The following is a 14,777-nucleotide window of genomic DNA, read 5'->3' as shown; positions in this document are numbered from 1 at the left end:
AAACCCACCTCAGAAAAAAAGATGCTCACAGACTGAAGGTGAAGGGATGGAAAAAAGTTTTCCAGGCAAACGGAAATGAAAAAAAAGCTGGGGTAGCAATACTTATATCTGACAAATTAGATCTCAGAGTGAAGGACATAACAAGAGATAATGAAGGCCACTTCATAATACTAAAGGGAACAATCCAACAAGAAGAAATAACACTGGTAAATATATATACACCCAATACAGAAGCAACCAAATACATTAAAAAACTGCTGGAGGACATTAAGGGAGAGATTAATAGCAATACAATCATAGTAGGAGATTTTAATACCCCACTGTCACCCTTGGACAAATCATCAAAACAAAAAATCACCAAAGAAATATCAATCCTAAATGACTCACTAGATCAGATGGAATTAATTGACATCTTTAGAACACTCCACCCCAAAGCCACAGAATATACATTCTTCTCAAGTGCACATGGGACATTCTCAAAGATAGACCACATTTTGGGACATAGGCAAAGTCTCTTCAAGTTCAAGAAGATAGAAATCATATTAAGTACCTTCTCAGACCATAATGGCATAAAACTGAAAATTAACTACAATAAAAATAATCCAAAGAAATCAAACACATGGAGACTAAACAGCATGCTATTAAACAAGGACTGGGTTATCAGAGAAATCAAGGAAGAAATCAAAAACATCCTGGAAACAAATGACAATGAAAACACAACAATCGAAAATGTATGGGACACAGCAAAAGCAGTTTTGAGAGGGAAGTTCATATCCTTACAAGCCTATTGCAAAAAAAACTAGAAAAAAGGGTAACAGATGATCTAACTCTACAACTCAAAGAGTTAGAAAAGGAGCAACAAGAAAAGCCCAGTGTAAGCAGAAGGAAGGAAATAACAAAAATCAGAGCACAGATAAACGACATAGAGACCAAAAAAACAATACATAAGATCAACAAAACCAAGAGCTGGTTCTTTGAAAGAATAAACAAGATAGATGAACCTCTAGCCAGGCTAACCAAGAAACAAAGAGAGAGGACTCAAATAAACAAAATCAGAAATGAAAGAGGTGAAATAACAACAGACCCCAGCGAAATACAACATATTGTTACAAAATACTACGAACAACTCTATTCCAACAAACTGAACAACCTTGAGGAAATGGACATATTCCTAGAAAAATACAAACTTCCAAAACTCGATCAGGAATAATTTAAAAATCTCAATAGACCAGTGACTTGGAAAGAAATTGAAACAGTCATCAGAAAGCTTCCAGCAAACAAAAGCCCAGGGCCAAATGGCTTCACAGGAGAGTTTTATCAAACATTCAAGGAAGAACTAAAACCAATCCTCCTCAGACTATTCCAAAAAATCCAAGAGGAAGGAACACTTCCAAACTCCATCTATGAAGCCAACATCACCCTAATACCAAAACCAGATAAAGACAATTCAATGAAAGAGAATTACAGGCCAATATCCCTCATGAACATAGATGCCAAAATCCTCAACAAAATTCTAGCAAATCTGCCAGCACCGGTTTGGCTCAGTGGATAGAGCGTCGGCCTGCGGACTGAAAGGTCCCGGGTTCGATTCCGGTCAAGGGCATGTGCCTTGGTTGCGGGCACATCCCCAGTAGGGGGTGTGCAGGAGGCAGCTGGTCGATGATTCTCTCTCTCTCATCGACGTTTCTAACTCTCTATCCCTCTCTCTTCCTCTCTGTGAAAAATCAATAAAATATATTTAAAAAAAAAAAAAAAAAAAAAAAAATTTTAGCAAATCGACTCCAGAAGAACATCACAAAGATCATACACCATGACCAAGTAGGATTTATTCCAGGAATGCAAGATTTGGTACAATATCCGCAAATCAATAAACGTGATACATCACATAAACAAATTGAAAGATAAAAATCATATGGTCATATCAATTAATGCAGAAAAAGCATTTGATAAAATCCAACACCCTTTCCTGATAAAAACTCTTAACAAGGTGGGAGTACAAGGATCATACCTCAACATAATAAAAGCTATATATGATAAACCCACAGCCAACATTATACTCAATGGGTAAAAACTAAAACCATTCCCTCTAAGAACAGGAACAAGACAGGGATGCCCACTCTCGCCACTCCTGTTTGACATAGTACTGGAAGTACTAGCCATTGCAATTAGACAAGAGGAGGAAATAAAAGGCATCCAAATTGGAAAAGAAGAAGTAAAGTTATCCTTATTTGCAGATGACATGATATTGTACATAAAAAACCCAAAAGACTCAATTAAAAAACTAATTGACTTAATAAATGAATTTAGCAATGTAGCAGGATACAAAATTAATTCCAAGAAATCCATGGCATTTCTATACACCAACAGTGAAACTACAGAAACAGAGACTAAAAAAGCAATTCCATTTACCATCGCACCAAAAAAATTAAGATACCTAGGAATAAATTTAACTAAGGAAGTAAAGGATCTATATGCAGAAAACTACACGACACTGAAAAAAGAGATGCAGGGGTCCTCAAACTTTTTAAAGTGGGGGCCAGATCACGGTCCCTCAGAGAGCTGGAGGGCCGGACTATATGAACTACTAATTCCTCCTGTAACACCTCGGCTGCACTCACTGCCCAAAAAACCTGGCGGGCCGGATCAGACTCCTCTGCGGGCCGCATGTGGCCCGCGGGCCGTAGTTTGAAGACCCCTGATAGAGGAAGATGTAAGGAGATGGAAGAACATACCATGTTCATGGATTGGTAGAATCAACATCATCAAAATGTCCATACTTCCTAAAGCAATCTATAGGTTCAATGTACTCCCCATTAAAATACCAACGGCATATTTCACTGACCTAGAAAGAACTCTCCAAAAGTTCATTTGGAACAATAAAAGACCCCGAATAGCCACAGCAATCCTGAGAAAGAAGGGTAAAGTAGGAGGGATCTCAATACCAGACTTCAAACTGTATTACAAAGCCACTGTTCTCAAAACAGCCTGGTACTGGCACAAAAACAGACATATAGATCAATGGAATCGAATCAAGAACCCAGATATCACCCAAATCACTATGCTCAATTAATATTTGACAAAGGAGGCACGAACATACAATGGAGTCAAGACAGTCTCTTCAATAAATGGTGTTGGGAAAATTGGACAGACACATGCAAAAGAATGAAACTAGATCAACTTACACCATACACAAAAATAAACTCAAAATGGATACAGGACTTAAATATCAGACGGGAAACCATAAAAATACTAGAAGCATCCACAGGCAGCAAAATCTCAGACATATGCCAAAAGAACTTCTTCACTGATATGGCCCCTAGGGCAATGGAAGCTAAAGAGAAAATAAACAAATGGGACTACATCAAAATAAAAAGCTTTTGCACAGCAAAAGAAACAATCAACAAAACAACAAGAAAGCCCACTGTGTGGGAGAACATATTTGCAAATAACACCACTGATAAAGGTTTAATCTCCAACATCTACAGACAGCTGATACAACTAAATAAAAGGATGATGAATGATCCAATTAAAAAATGGGCAATGGACCTAAATAGAATATTTTCAAAAGAAGACAGAAGGAAAGCCAAAAGGCACATGAAAACATGCTCAAAGTCACTAATTATTCGAGAGATGCAAATCAAAACAACAATGTACCATCTCACACCTGTCAGAATGGCCAACATCAACAAATCAACAAATGACAAGTGTTGGTGAGGTTGTGGAGAAAAAGGAACCCTCGTGCACTGCTGGTAGGAATGCAGACTGGTGCAACCACTGTGGAGAACAGTGTGGAGTTTCCTCAAAAAACTGAAAATGGAACTCCCATTTGACCCAGTAATCCCACTCCTAGGAATATATCCCAAGAAACTAGAAACACCAATCAGAAAGGATATATGCATCCCTATGTTCATAGCAGCACAATCTACAATAGCCAGAATTTGGAAACAGCCTAGGTGCCCGTCAGCAGATGACTGGATCCAAAAACTGTGGTACGTCTACACAATGGAATACTATGTTGCCATAAAAAAGAAGGAATTCTCATCATTTGCAGCAACCTGGATGGAATTGGAGAACATCATGCTGAGTGAAATAAGCCAATCAATGAAAGAGAAACACCACATGACCTCACTCATTTGTGGATAATAAAGATCATAATAAACTGATGAACCAAAAGATAGATATAGAGACAGTAAAGCAACAAGCAGTTTGTTAAATTACAGCGGGGAGGGGAGGAGGATCTGGGGGAGATAATAGATCAACTGAAGGACTTGTATACATGCATATAAGTACAACCAATGGACATAAAACTCTGGGGAGGGAGGGCATGTGTGGGAGGGAAGGAGGGGAGCAAAAAAAATCAATAAAATATGTAAATAAATAAATAAATAAATAAATAAATAAATAAATTTTAGAAAAATAAAAAAAATAACATAAAATCCAAAAAAACAAAACAAAAAAACAATAAAAATAAATAAATAAATAGATAATTAAATAAATAAATAAAAGGCACCATGCTTGTTTGTTTATGGGAATCATATAGAATAGCATTTATCTGAGCTCTGCTTTATGTAGGGCACACACTTACAGCTGTGCTACAGCCAGTGTACCTGTGGTTGAGGACATGTTTGTTTATTTGGCACCCTTTCATTTACAAATAATTTTGATGCCGAAACCAGTTTGGCTAAGTGGTACAGCGTCAGTCTGCAGACTGAAAGGTCTCAGGTTTGATTCTGGTCAAGGGCATGTACATCGGTTGCGGGCACATCCCCGGGGCAGGGGGTGTGCAAGAGGCAGCTGGTCGATGTTTCTCTCTCATCGACGTTTCTAGCTCTCTAGCTCTCTCCCTTCCTCTCTGTGAAAAATCAATAAAATATATATTTAAAAATAAAAATAAAATAAAATAAAAATAATTTTTATTAACCGCGAAAGAGGAAAAGCTAAATTATTTTTCAGTTCTCTATGTTTAAAAAAAGATACTACAGCCCTGCTGGCATAGCTCAGTGGTTGAGCATCGACCTATGAACCAGGTCAGGGCACATGCCTGGGTTGCAGGCTCAATTCCCAGTACAGGGTGTGCAGGAGGCAGCTGATCAGTGATTCTCTCTCATCATTGATGTTTCTATCTCTCTCTCCCTCTCCCTTTTTCTCTGAACTCAATAAAAATATTTTTAAAAGATACTACAAAACCATTACAAAGACATTTACAGTCCCCTCCCTGTCAATTTTTCTGGAAGACTATTTCAAAGTGCCCTAAATTAGCCAGAATATAATGTGAATTCTCATCATAATGCCACATAACATTAAATTATATTGATAACTTAGTAATTTTAATTCTGTTCTATGGAATAAGCCTATTTTGGAGGCTTGGCACAATATTACCAAGAAATTTAACAAAAAGCTCAAGTCCAGGTATATAACTAAAAAGTGTTTTCTATATATTACAAAATCATTAACTTAAATTATAAATGGCTTCCACTAATTACTACCACTCAAAATTCACACAAAGTAAAGTGAAATGGGTGACAGAAAGTGCTGGCACATTCATGTTGCAGAGACAAGTGATAGAATTTAGCCAGCAAAAATTCAAATAGGCATATATGTAAACATTTTAATGCCAACTTTCAAGGGTAAGACACAGAAAATGATTCATTTGATAATTTTACATGCAGCTTGTATATAATTCAAAACAAGTAAAACAAAATTTCCTATGTAAAAGCCACAATAAAGTCAAATAAAATACCAAATAATATTATTATAAATGGTCTGGGAATTTCTGAACCTCTGACTTTCAAGGTAAACAGGCATTCTTCACTTTCGCCAGGCTCAGTTTCAAGATATACAGCTTCTTAGAAATCTCGTAAGGTCCAGTATTGTCAATGAATGAAAGCCCATCATAAACCTGACTAAGAACTGGCTCACTTCAAAGGGGGTGTCAAGGTCCCCATTGCCCACACTGTTATTACACATTGGCATCAACTCACCAGTTAGATCAGCCACTCCCAGGAGGTAATCAACAGGGGTGATTTTCAGACTCCAAGTACCAAACTCTACCCTGAGCAGAAGAGGACTGTTGGAACCCGCCCATTGTCCTCTGACAATTGGTAGCTGGAGCAACTTTCACCTGTCAATCTTATGTAAATCCTTGCTCATTGGCTAATATTGGAATTGCCTGCCTCTATGGGTGGATTCCAACTAGGTGGATGATGAGTTAGTTGTCCATCCTCTTGTTTTGTTTGACCTTGACCCATCTCCTCCCACTTCTTCCAGGACCTTGCTTCATAAGGGGTATCCCTTGGGCTAGTTATTTCATCTCTCTAAACCCCAGTTTCCTCATGGTCTTATTTTCTTTCCCATTGTCTTCTTTTGTAAATACCAGTTGTTTATTAATTTCATCTATACTGACAAGTGATCGTGTTTTAATAAACTCTTTAAAAGAGATGGCCTCCACATATTCCTGAAGTCCTGATGTAAGTCCTGTGGTAATGGAATTAATGCATCTCTTCTCCACAGAGCTCCTGGGCCACCTGCAGTATCTCTTGTCTGACACCATCTAATTTCCTTTCTGACTCAGTCAATATTTCCTCCATATTTTGTCCACAGACTCCTTCTAATCATCTTCACGCAGCCCTTTCTCCAGAATGCTGAACCCTGTGTAAGGCCGGGGGGGAAAAACTCCAGCAATTGATGCCTGAACGAGGGGCTCCAACACTATGACTCTGAAATGTTACTGTTTTTGTACACAATCCATTATTTCAATATTGTCAAATTTGCCTTTTTGCCAAAAAAAAATTTACAAATATTATTGTTCTGATTTTACATTTACTATAATTAAAAATGAACCTATTTAAATGACCTTAGCAACAATATTTCAACAAATATTGCACTGAAAGAAGTTTTACAACACATAGTAAATAAATGAAATATAATAAACTTATATAAAGTCTGTCTTTCCGAGTATCAATTAAAATCCAATTATTTCTTTATAGTTTAAAAAACAGTCCAATTATCTAACTAAGCCAAGAAAAAGTAAGTATACATAAGACTAATAAGATTTATTTCCAAAGTTTAAAATTAACAGAACACCTCGCCCGGCCCTCGGCGGCGGCGGCGGCGGCGGCGGCGGCGGCGGCGGCGGCGTTGCTGGGCGACGCGGGGAGAGGCGCCGGGGAGCTGGGACCCGACCGCCGCGGAGCCTCTCCCCAGGGCCATGGCGGCGGCGCCCCCGGGCGGGGCGGGGGGCTCGCGCTGGACCTGGCGGCCGGTGGCCCGGGACGCGCTCCTGGCGCGGGCCTTCCACTCGTGCATCGAACTGCGGGGGCCGCCTCTTCCTGGTGGGAAGCCTGCTGGCCGGGGGCCGGCCGTGCGGGAGGGGGGGGGAGGGGCCGGGGGCGGCCCGAGGCGCAGCCACCACGGCGCGGCGGCGCTGGGCGGGCGCAGGCTGTGCGCCGTGGGCGGCTGGGACGGGGCGCGCGGCCGTGGCCGCCCTGGACGCCGAGCCCGGCGAGTGGGAGGCGTGGGCCGGGGCGCCCGGCAGCTGCACCCCGGCCGGCCTCAGCAGCCACACCTGCACCCGCCTCTCGGACCGAGAGCTGCGGGTGGCCGGCCGGCGCACTCAGCGTCGCTACGGAAGCATCTACACCACATGTGTCAAACACAAGGCCCGTGGGCCAAATCCGGCCGGCCAGGCCTTGCAATGTGGCCCGCACCGCGCTGTCATCACTGCACTCCGCTGTCAGTTTATGACATTGTCAGTTTATGACTGTTCAGTAAACCATTCAGCCCGCAATTTAGGCTGGATTTTAGATTTTGGCCCCTTCTCTGATTGAGTTTGACACCCCTAATCTACACGCTGAGGCTGGACGCACCTATCGGTACGGCCCCTGAGCCCGGCCTGGCCGCCCTGCGCCCCGCCTTGCTTAGGGTGGGAGGCAGTTACAACTGGCGCTCAAACCCCTCCAGACAGTCCCTTCTTTCTCCCCAAGGAGGAAGCGCCTGCTGCCCCCCGTTTAACGGAACAGCTATCAAAGCTCCTGAGCAGCGGGCAGGGGTCCCGGCATGGGCCTCGGGGCCTCCGGCATCATTCATGCTCTGTGGTCGGGCCCTTTGCTGTGCTGTTTGGTGGAGAGACTCTGACCAGAGCTAGAGACACCATATGCAACGACCTCTACTTCTACGATGCCCGTGAGAGCACATTCAAGGACTGGTTGAGGGGAAAGGTCGGAAGACAGGAGAACCTGAAGAGCATAGAAAGGGGTAGTGATGGAGGAGGGAGAAGGAAGAATTAGTTGACAAGTTAAAGGAACACAGAATATTATTTGAAAAACCAGAGATCAAGTGAGGAGGGAAAAAGGGGCGAACCTTTGGTCTAAGCCCCTGAGTGACCAACTGCTATCTCCCCATAACCGCCACCTCTGCCTCATCCCACAGGCAGGACTCCTTCCCTGTGGTTCCGCTGCCCCTGTGCAGACCGCGCACTGAAACGCGTGGGCCACCGGACCTGCCTTTGGAATGACCAGCTGTACCTGGTTGGGGGTTTGGGGAGGACGGCAGGACAGTCAGTCCACAACTGTGCACCCTGGACCTCTTTCTCTAAAGAGCGGTGCCAAGACATGATGCCAGGCCGCTTTATCGTAAACTCTTACAGCGTTATCACCAGAGCTACCTGCCTGTCAAATGCTTTTTTTTCCCCTCTCATTTTTTTTATTAAGGTATAATATGTGTACATACCTTACCAATTCCCACCCCAGCCCCACTCCCATACATGCCCTCCCTTCGCAGAATTTTTCTCCCATTGGTTGTGCTTATATGCATAGATACAAGTCCTCGGGTTGATCTCTTATCTCCCCCATATCTCCCTACCCTCCCTGCTGTAATTTGACAGTGTGTTTCTTTTTCAAATGCTTATTAAATTTCCATCTAACAGCCAAAATAAATAAATAAATAAATAAATAAATAAATAAATAAATAAAACAAAACAAAATAAAATAAAATTAACAGAACATTTTGGGCCACGTACTTATAAAAGGTTAGCTCTTTAATTCAACATTTAAATAGAAAAAATTTTTAAATTCCCCCCAATTAAAATCCTAACTTTAAAATAGGACTTATAAATCATCATTATTAAATGGTTTTTATAACCATAATAAATATTGATAAAATATAGATTAAGTAGCACTGGTTTCCTTCATGAAAAGAAAAACCAATAATTTTAAAAAGGTGTTTTTCATGTTTAAATTCCAGAAGATATGTTTTTCAGAAGACATGACTAACTAATGGTTTCCCTCCAGACCTATTTTAAGCATAAGCTTACATATAAACATACATGTGTTCATTCAAAAAATATGATATTTCCATTAGAGTCTCTGTTAATTGGTACATAGACAGATGCTTTGAAAATCATAAGGGCTTATTATGACCTTCATGTCTGCTAATGGATGCTGGACTAACAGCTTCAGAGAAAGAAACACCTTCACTGAAAAGGGGCTCCTTTGTCCATCGAGGTTACAATATTTCAGCATCCAGTATTTCAGCTTCCATTGTTAGGCCCTGAAACTGGGTAGAGAGGTGCAAATAGAACTATCCGGAAGTCACTAGAGCCCTCACAAAAGAATGAAACAGTCCTTCTGGGCATTAACTGGCTTCTAAAGGTTGTCCTTGAGAGGGCAGGGCAGGGCGAGAGGGCAGGATGGGGCGGGTCCAGCTCCAGGTAACTGGACCCTAGGCCTAACCCAACCAATCAGGTCAGCCAAGGTAGCGGCACCACACTCCCTATAAAACCCATTGATATGTTAAGTTCTTCCTCTTTCTCGCCCATGCCCTCGTTGGTGTAGGTGAGACTGGGCTCGGACTAGTCCGTAATAAATACAAGCTTTCTGCAACTGCATCGGATTCGGCTCCCTGGTAGTCTTTGGGGTTTATGACACTTGGGCATTACATCCTTAAAGCAAAATTCTTAGCATTTTTTTAATCTTTTATAGAAATGTTTTGGAAATTAATGCTATTTTAATAAAGCCACATCTACATCTTAATTAGTAATACAACAGACTCTGTGTATGTATTTTCACTCTCTTCAATATTCATAGTATATTTCATTGAGATTCAAGGTTGATCTTGGCCTAAACAAAACTAAATTTGGAAAAATGTTAGCTTTTTAAAAATGAGGTAGACAGGCAGGCAGTCACTCCTCGAGTACTTTCTGTGCAATGTGGAGAGTGCTTTTCACCCTGAAGGAAATTTGTGGTACATGAGAAGAGTCCCTGACTCTTGACTCATTCCCTTTGTGAAAGGAAAGAGCCACAAGCTAACCTGACAAGCTCAGGGAAGGCCTTCGTGGCAGTCTTGCAAACCCAGAGATCTAAGATAACCACAAAAGATGGTTTGAAAATTAAATATCTAACAGGTTATAGTAGGTAGTCATTTCCCAGATATTTTCCCAAAGATCAACTTTGATCTTTTTACTGAGCCCATTTGCCTTTTTGCCTCTAAGATAATATATCTGTGAGATGTCTGGGTAACTTGTAACTTCCCTTTTTCCGGAGCCCCTGGGGAACAACCAAATGTGGTGGGCGCCGGTACAGATACCTCAAATTCCTTCTTTATCATGTTAATTGTTCCTGCACTCACCTGAGTACACGTCCATCATTTTACTTTTTATCCAATCCCAGGAGTTTCCCACCGCTTTGCTTTCTCCCGCCTCCTTACTCCATCACCAATGAATTTCACCTATGTCCCTCCTTTGATTTCAGTGTATAAATAGAGAAATGTAATCCACCATTCTTTGGAGCATTATCTCAATCCATTGAGGTTCTGCTTCCCGGCAATTGTCGACAGTTTTGGCTCAAATAAACTCATTAAAAAATTCTTTACAGGTTTCAATGGTTTTTTTTCCCCATTAACACCTTCGACAGAAACTGATTGCCCAAGTCATTAGCTTTTTTATATCCTCCTTAAATAATAGTTTTAAAGTACATTGTGTATCCCAGCAGTTTGTATCTCTCAGTTGTTAACAAAGGGGATTTTTTTTTTTTTTTTTTTTTTTTTTACTAGACCAGGATATTGAGTAATCTCTGAAGTTGCATCATTTATTGTTTCTTCCTAACTTTTGCTTGGTTGATCTGAGTTGTTTGTTTTTTTTTGTGTGTGTGTGTGTTTTTGTTGTTAGTCCAGCATCCATTAGCAGACATGAAGGTTATGAGTAAGTGAGAGCAATTTATTTAAAAAGTAACAAACAGCTTTCTCACTTACATGTTTACTGAGAGTTTCATTAAATTATGGCCTAAGGCTACTCAATTAAATCACTAAAGGAGAACAAAGAAAAAAGAGGAGAGTCTGAAAGTGAGAGCAGATAGTGAGGTTTTCTTCCTAGTTCTGATAGGCTTCAATCTTTAAATATCTGTGTAAAAAAAAAAAAAATAGTGTCCTTATTTTAAAAGTATCTTTCTTTATTCCATTTGTTTTAAAATATTTGAGTAGAGAAAAAGGAAGGGAAGTAAAAAGATGACACAGATGTTGATTTTACAGTTTTCTTCCAAGTTCTGGTGGACTTCAGACTTCAAATGACTGTTCAAAGAAAAAAAATATATACTCACATTTTAAAGGAATCTCCTTTTATACATAATGTTTATTTTTAAATACACTTAGATAATAATTGATTACAATTAAAAACATATATTTGATACAGATGAAATTCAGGATCTCAGAAATACAGGGGATCATTTATTATACTGCCTGCCTGCCTGATCACCCCAACCACTCTGCCTGCCTGCCTGATGCCCCTAACTGCCCTCCCCTGCCAACCTGATAGCCCTGAACTGCCTCTGTGTTGGCCCTGCTACCATGGTTTTGTCCAGAAGGATGTCTGGAAGATATTTGGTCTAATTAGCATATTACCCTTTTATTAGTATAGATAATTTGCTGGAAACTAAGAGACATATCTAAATTAATATCCAACCATTATTTATTCATGCATAAAAACTTTTAAAGAAATTTCTCTAAGTTCTCCTCCAATTACCTTTTGATTTAACCATTTAAAAGAGTTTATCCTGGGGAAACCCGTTTTATCACAATTTCTGGGCATAGATATGATAATAAATAAAAAGATATTCCAGACCATTTTTTAATGTTTTCTACAATTTTAACCATGAAGATAGGAATTCTTCTCCATCCCTAACAAACCATAGCATTACTCTGTTGAGTGATTTTTGTGGGGGTTTTAAAAGCTGAATATAAGTAGAACATTTCTAGATTGCTATACTTAGTTTTGGGATCCATGATTTAAGGAAAAAAAATCTGAAGTATATTTGGAGGAATATGCAATAATTAAAAAGGTGTAAAATGAAAATTAGGAGTTTAAAAAAAGTATTAATGTTAGGAGAAACAATGTAAAATTATGAGGAGTTACAGTGAATTAGTTTACTTGAAAAGTTTAAACATGCATTCCTGTACTACAGAGGTAGGAAAGTTAAACACTATTATTTCCCAGCCTCCCTTGCAGCTAGGGTTCCAGGTATGATCAGATGCACGCACTGATGATCAGATGCACGCACTTGAGACTTTCACTTGGAGCCGAGTTTGGCAACACAGAGCGTGGCGGCAGTGGTGTGATTCTGGAGCTGGCAACTGTTCGTGTCTTTCTAATCCACCAGGCAGCTTCCCAATGTGGCAGGCAGCTTCTTGATTATTCCAAAAGCAGCAGCTTCTTTGGCAGCCCTCTCTGGTGATGTGATTCCTAGAAGCTCAGCCTAGGTTCTGTTTCTTCAGCCCTCTCAAAATTTCTGGGAGCTATTTATTTCCCATGATCAATCGCACTCAGTTTAATAGCTAAAGAAGATTCTATGACCTACAACCATGAATCTTGACCTCTACAGAATCTGATAGCTACAAGTCAGGTGCAACAAATAAAAGGATCTTAAATATTAAGTGGGCTGAGTTGAAGAGGTAGAGCTTTAGGCCATGAGGCCTCATGCCAACTGACGGGTTTCAAAGAAAGTGCGGAAGAAATTTAGAATGCTAGTAGTACATGGGGCTGCCTCTGCCTCTTTCCAGCAAAATCCTACAAGACAAATATCACTCGGGCTAAGGCTTACAAGTCTGCAGAGATGGAAAAGTATATATAGCTTTGCTGAGGGAATTGTTCTCTGTCTACAAAAAAAAAAAAAAAAGACTAAAGTCCCAAATCTGGAGCCTTGAAGAATTGAAAAAGTCAACTACTACCACACTCCATAAGTAAAGGTTCTGAGGAAGCTGTTAAAATTGCCTTAACCTTTTTCAAGAATCTTCCCTTAAGAATTTTCTGCTAAGTAATGGCAGCCATCCTGAAGAAAACGGTCAGATAAGTACTGTTGTCATCCCATCCAAGCCATTCATTTAAGACCCCAGAAGAAAGAAAGAACACAGAAACCAGCAAGTAAAGATGGGTCCTTTGGTAAAAAACTATGCCTTGACAAAATCTTTCTGGTTACTCGTGATAATAATCAAAGAAAACAGACCAGAAACTTACTAAGTTTTTAGGGGATTGTTTTGTAAAACACACACACACACACACACACACACACACACACACAAAAAAAAAAAAAAAAAAAAAAAAAACAACAACAACAACAAAACAACAACAACAAAAAAACACACACACACTCTCTAAATAAATAAAAACCCTAAACCTGGCCTGCAATAGCCTGTAACTATCTAAACAATCCCCAAGCCCCCAAATCCAAAATAATTAGGGAACAAAGTGCTAAGACTATCCAGCCTCCAAGAAGGACGTCCTTTCTGATGTGTACCTAAAAAGTAATGGACAATAAAGACTTCCTAGAGGGCACCACCAAGAGCCCCTGAGGACATTAGACAAGGGAGTACTCCCAGAAAGGTGAGTCAGCACTTGCCTGATGGGAAAACCAAGGAATATGTTTATGGACAGAGCTGAGAGACCTTGCTATGGATCAGTGACTGACTGCTATGTTTCCCATTTTCCCCTTTTTCAAAAAGATTGATTTTATGCAGTTATCCTGTACCTATCCCACCTTTATGCATATGGTACCCATGGGGCAGACACCTTGATTTTTAGTTTCTGGGTGGCCAGAGATACCATGGTCTTTGAGCTATATGCAATAATGGGTGGGATTTTGATGGTTTCCTTTTGAGGTGGGTGTTTTCCATGTTTTAGAAGAGTGTACATAGATATTTAGGTAGCCAACAAGGCTGTCTAGATTAAAATTTTTAAATAGTTGTTTACCAGTCCGGTCGGCATGGCTCAGTAGTTGAGCATCAACCTATGAACCAGGTGGTCACTGTTCAATTCCCAGTTAGGGCACTTGTCCCGGTTGCAGGCTCAATCCCCAGTGGGGGAAGTATAGGAGGAAGTTAATCAATGATTCTCTTTCATCATTGATGTTTCTATTTCTCTACCTCTCCCTTCTTCTTTGAAATCAATAAAAATGTATATATTTTTTAAAGTTGCTTAACAAACATTACCTCTTCCCACCTTCCTTAATTAAAGTATCCTAATATTTACTTTTTTATTGTATTTACTTATTTTGGTTAATCCTCACCCAAGGATATTTTTCCATTGATGTTTAGGGAGAGTGGGAGAGAGAGGGAAAGACAGATGGAAACATCAATGTGATAGAAACACATGGATTGGTTGCCTCTTGTAGGAGCCCTGAACAGGACCCGGCCAGGGAGGAGACTGAAACTGAGGTACATGCCCTTGACTGGAATCGAACCCGGGACCCTTTGGTCCACAGGCTGACACTCTATCCACTGAGCTAAACCAGCTGGGA

The 14,777-nt window shown here is 40.4% G+C and overlaps 1 pseudogene across 1 annotated transcript; it reads right to left on the bottom strand.

The window, feature by feature from the left end:
* Window positions 1–5,705: 5,705 nt before the first annotated feature.
* LOC311628441 (translin-associated protein X-like) lies at window positions 5,706–6,587 on the bottom strand (annotated as a pseudogene). The gene is made up of 2 exons: window positions 6,321–6,587; window positions 5,706–6,052 (listed from the first exon to the last, which is right to left on the bottom strand). The product of its transcript is annotated as a translin-associated protein X-like (transcript).
* Window positions 6,588–14,777: the final 8,190 nt, after the last annotated feature.

This window comes from Pipistrellus hanaki, assembly GCF_964339955.1.
Source record: "Pipistrellus hanaki genome assembly, chromosome: 9".
NCBI lineage: Eukaryota > Metazoa > Chordata > Mammalia > Chiroptera > Vespertilionidae > Pipistrellus > Pipistrellus hanaki.
This window is presented reverse-complemented; position numbering and strand designations above follow the sequence as displayed.